We start from the raw sequence: 6,000 nt of genomic DNA, 5'->3' as shown, positions 1-6,000 counted from the left end.
TGGTCACCGGTACCAATCAACCATGCAACTAAACCACTTCGTGTTTAGGCTCGTTTGATTCGTCTCAACAAGATCTTTGACACAAGATAGTACTCAGGGTCTGATGATGGAGCCGGCAGGTGGTCACCGGTACCAATCAACCATGCCACTAAACCACTTCGTGTTTAGGCTCGTTTTATTCGTTTCTATAAGATCTTTGACACAAGATAGTACTCAGGGTCTGATGTTGGAGCCGGAAGGTGGTCACCGGTACCAATCAACCATGCAACTAAACCACTTCGTGTTTAGGCTCGTTTGATTCGTCTCAACAAGACCTTGGACACAAGATAGTACTCAGGATCTGATGATGGAGCTGGAAGGTGGCCACGGGTACCAGTTTACCATGTAACTGAACCACTTCGTGTTTGGGCTCGTTTGATTTGTCGCAACAAGATCTTTGACACAAGGTAGTACTGAGGGTCTGATGATGGATCCGGAAGGTGGTGACCGGTACCAATCAACCATGCAACTAAACCACTTCGTGTTTGGCTTCGTTCGATTCGTCGCAACAAGATCTTTGACACAAGTTAGTACTCAGGGTCTGATGATGGAGCTGGACTGTGGCCACGGGTACCAGTCTACCATGTAACTGAACCACTTCGTGTTTGGGCTCGTTTGATTTGTCGCAACAAGATGTTTGACACAAGGTAGTACTGAGGGTCTGATGATGGATCCGGAAGGTGGTCACCGGTACCAATCAACCATGCAACTAAACCACTTCGTGTTTGGCTTCGTTCGATTCGTCGCAACAAGATCTTTGACACAAGTTAGTACTCAGGGTCTGATGATGGAGCTGGACTGTGGCCACGGGTACCAGTCTACCATGTAACTGAACTACTTCGTGTTTGGGCTCGTTTGATTCGTCGCAATAAGATGTTTGACACGATACTACTCAGGGTCTGATGATGGAGCTGATGATGATAGACAGGTACCCGTCGCCACCTTCGCGCTCCATCATCAGACCCTGAGTACTACCTTGTGTCAAAGATCTTGTTGAGATGAATAAAACGTGCCTAAACACGAAGTGGTTTAGTTGCATGGTTGATTGGTACCGGTGACCACCTTCCGGCTCCAACATCAGACCCTGAGTACTATCTTGTGTCAAAGATCTTGTTGAAACGAATAAAACGAGCCTAAACACGAAGTGGTTTAGTTGCATGGTTGATTGGTACCGGTGACCACCTTCCAGCTCCATCATCAGACTCTGAGTATCACCTAGTGTCAAAGATCTTGTTGAGACGAATCAAACGAGCCCAAACACGAAGTTGTTTAGTTACATGATAGACTGGTACCCGTGGCCACCTTCCAGCTCCATCATCAGACCCTGTGTATCTTCAGTGTCAAAGATCTTGTTGAGACGAATCAAACGAGCCTAATCATGTTACTACATGGTTGATTGGTATCCGTGACCACCTTAATCATCATCAGATCCTCAGTACCAGTTCGTTTTTAAACCCTCGTTGATACAAACTTTACAACCTATAGGTACCAAATGCAATGACGAAACATGTAAATAAGCGAGTAGGTACCTATAATTTCTTTCGAGTAATATACCTTCATAAGTACGAGTATGGGGCTATTCATAAATTACGTCGTTTCAAATGGGAGGAGTGGGGGGCGGGGGGGGGTCTGGACATCGGATGATGGTAACATGACGTAGGAGGAAACAGATTCATCCGAAGCTTGATTTTTGGATGATTTGAGGGGTGGGGAAGGTCAAAAATCGTCAAAAATAGATGACGTAATTTATGAACAGCCCCTATGTACATTTGCACTGCATTTAGTATTTTCGTACTTACCAAATAACAGTTTTAGAACTTTAAAAGTTAAGTACAGTTAGTGTTGTTATGGTTGATTTCAATATGCTTCGCGAAGGATCAAGAATGTTTAATCCATCATTGTAGTGCGAGTGTGGCAGAAGGGATCGGCATACTGAGCTCGCATGGACTGCCGCAGCGCGTAAAATACCTAAACTCGCTCAACGCCGAAATGTAATAGCGCTCTTAAGCTCTCGTGCGAATATTGATGAAATGAAAGCATTCATTTCGGATACAAATACATCCATAATTATGTTAGTAATAACCTATATTAGGTGTGTTAGTAGAAAGTATATGATGCCCAAGCAAGCGATAGATTCCAAAATTGGTTCGAAAAATTGAATCTTGAGCGTTGCGATGGTTTCAAGGCAAGAGGGTTAAACAAATTTTTCACCACACCAGCTCGGAAAGGCTTACTTTGCACTTCAAAAACGGATAGCAAAGTTGCACTTTGCTATCAACTGTGGTAATTCACATGTGAGGCAAAGTAATCAAATACAAATTTTGAGTTGTTTTCTTATGTTTGCTGGTAGAATTGACTTTTAAATGATGATTTTGGATGATAAATATTTAATAACATTCATTTTAAAAAATTTGTGTTACACTCGGGGGCAAAATTTGTTTAACCCTCGTGCTTTGAAACCCTCGCAACGCTTTAGATTCCATTTTTCGAACCACTCCACTCGCTACGCTCGTGGTTCAATTTTGGAATCTTTCGCTTGCTCGGGTATCAATATTAGCACGAGAGCGGTTAAACAACAACTTTGCCCCCTTGTAAAACAAATAACTATTTCATCACACTTGCTCGAAAAAGATCTTATTTCATGCAGGTGTACTGGAGGACAAAGGCCTATATTATTCCCGCGGGAGTTATAGATATTTTTTTAATTATGTCACAAATTTATACGAAAAAAGTAGTTTTAAATGAGTTTTACATTGATAATGCTGACGTTTATAAATTATTTTTTATGTGTCTGTTTAAAAATATTTAATTTGATTAATTTAATAACCGTTTAAATTATTTTTTACACAATTTTCGATTATGGCTGAATCCGGGTGGGTCTGTGCCTTCGAATCCTAACCTGCCAAAACAAGACAATATGGCGGACGAATGTTTGAATAGTCACCGTATTTAAGAATTATTTCGCTTAAAATTTAGTTTTTTCTTCGCAAGTGTGATGAAAAACATTGTGTGTAACTCCGGGGGTAAGCATATTGTAAACTCGAGTCTTTAACTCCCTCCAGCCTGCGGCTGTCGGGAGTTATAGACCTCGTTTACGAAATCTCGCTTACCCCCCACGTTGCACAATGTACTATTGCCTGCATAGAGTGAAACACAACATTTTTCACCACACCAGCACAAGGAAAATACTAACTGTAAAATATCAAACACAATCAAAGCAAATTGATTCAAAATGAATGTTATTGAATATTTATCATTCAAAATCATAATTTTAAAGTCAATTTTACCAGCAAACATAAGAAAACAACTCAAAATTTGCATTTAATACTTTACCTCACATATGAATAAAATGCAACTTTCTTAACACTATCAGTTTTTGAACAATCAAAAGAGCCTTTAGCTAGCTGGTGTGGTGAATTTTTTTTATATATCCCACCCTTATTCTTGTCCTACGGCGCGATTCGGGAAATGAATTAGAGATTAACTAAATACGATATAGACGATATAGTAAAGATATGTAACGTCCCACGGGTAAAGGTACCTTATGGCAGTTGGCGCTTACGCTATTATTAATACCGCTCCAATATTATTGCGGCGCTATGCGAAGTAAGCGCCAGCCGCTATAAGGTACCTTTTGCCGTGGAACGTCACATATCTTTACTATTTCATATCTAGTGAATCTCTAATTCATTTCCCGAATCGCGGCGCCAGCCGCCATAAGGTACCTTTTGCCGACGGAACGTCACATATCTTTACTATATCGTATCTAGTTAATCTCTAATTCATTTCCCGAATCGAGCCGCTAGGGACTGGACCTGTCGTAAACCAAATTTCTGCCAAAAAGTAATTAATACCTTACAATAAGAAAATTAATAACCATCCGGGTAAATTTACTTCGTTTTTGAAGTCGGTGCTGGAAAATTAAAAATGAGTCCAGAAAAAATACGAATAGGTACTTTTTAGATATTTGGCGGATACGAATATTCGTATTCGTTACATTAAGAGCGCTATTACATTTCGGCGTTGAGCGAGTTTAGGTATTTTACGCGCTGCGGCAGTCCATGCGAGCTCAGTATGCCGATCCCTTCTGCCACACTCGCACTACAATGATGGATTAAACATTCTTGATCCTTCGCGAAGCATATTGAAATCAACCATAACAACACTAACTGTACTTAACTTTTAAAGTTCTAAAACTGTTATTTGGTAAGTACGAAAATACTAAATGCAGTGCAAATGTACATAGGGGCTGTTCATAAATTACGTCATCTATTTTTGACGATTTTTGACCTTCCCCACCCCTCAAATCATCCAAAAATCAAGCTTCGGATGAATCTGTTTCCTCCTACGTCATGTTACCATCATCCGATGTCCAGACCCCCCCCCCGCCCCCCACTCCTCCCATTTGAAACGACGTAATTTATGAATAGCCCCATACTCGTACTTATGAAGGTATATTACTCGAAAGAAATTATAGGTACCTACTCGCTTATTTACATGTTTCGTCATTGCATTTGGTACCTATAGGTTGTAAAGTTTGTATCAACGAGGGTTTAAAAACGAACTGGTACTGAGGATCTGATGATGATTAAGGTGGTCACGGATACCAATCAACCATGTAGTAACATGATTAGGCTCGTTTGATTCGTCTCAACAAGATCTTTGACACTGAAGATACACAGGGTCTGATGATGGAGCTGGAAGGTGGCCACGGGTACCAGTCTATCATGTAACTAAACAACTTCGTGTTTGGGCTCGTTTGATTCGTCTCAACAAGATCTTTGACACTAGGTGATACTCAGAGTCTGATGATGGAGCTGGAAGGTGGTCACCGGTACCAATCAACCATGCAACTAAACCACTTCGTGTTTAGGCTCGTTTTATTCGTTTCAACAAGATCTTTGACACAAGATAGTACTCAGGGTCTGATGTTGGAGCCGGAAGGTGGTCACCGGTACCAATCAACCATGCAACTAAACCACTTCGTGTTTAGGCACGTTTTATTCATCTCAACAAGATCTTTGACACAAGGTAGTACTCAGGGTCTGATGATGGAGCGCGAAGGTGGCGACGGGTACCTGTCTATCATCATCAGCTCCATCATCAGACCCTGAGTAGTATCGTGTCAAACATCTTATTGCGACGAATCAAACGAGCCCAAACACGAAGTAGTTCAGTTACATGGTAGACTGGTACCCGTGGCCACAGTCCAGCTCCATCATCAGACCCTGAGTACTAACTTGTGTCAAAGATCTTGTTGCGACGAATCGAACGAAGCCAAACACGAAGTGGTTTAGTTGCATGGTTGATTGGTACCGGTGACCACCTTCCGGATCCATCATCAGACCCTCAGTACTACCTTGTGTCAAACATCTTGTTGCGACAAATCAAACGAGCCCAAACACGAAGTGGTTCAGTTACATGGTAGACTGGTACCCGTGGCCACAGTCCAGCTCCATCATCAGACCCTGAGTACTAACTTGTGTCAAAGATCTTGTTGCGACGAATCGAACGAAGCCAAACACGAAGTGGTTTAGTTGCATGGTTGATTGGTACCGGTCACCACCTTCCGGATCCATCATCAGACCCTCAGTACTACCTTGTGTCAAAGATCTTGTTGCGACAAATCAAACGAGCCCAAACACGAAGTGGTTCAGTTACATGGTAAACTGGTACCCGTGGCCACCTTCCAGCTCCATCATCAGATCCTGAGTACTATCTTGTGTCCAAGGTCTTGTTGAGACGAATCAAACGAGCCTAAACACGAAGTGGTTTAGTTGCATGGTTGATTGGTACCGGTGACCACCTTCCGGCTCCAACATCAGACCCTGAGTACTATCTTGTGTCAAAGATCTTATAGAAACGAATAAAACGAGCCTAAACACGAAGTGGTTTAGTGGCATGGTTGATTGGTACCGGTGACCACCTGCCGGCTCCATCATCAGACCCTGAGTACTATCT

Source organism: Cydia splendana, chromosome 13, assembly GCF_910591565.1.
Source record: "Cydia splendana chromosome 13, ilCydSple1.2, whole genome shotgun sequence".
In the NCBI taxonomy this organism is placed as follows: domain Eukaryota; kingdom Metazoa; phylum Arthropoda; class Insecta; order Lepidoptera; family Tortricidae; genus Cydia; species Cydia splendana.
The sequence above is the reverse complement of the archived record's forward strand: the minus strand, read 5'-3'. Positions refer to the sequence as shown.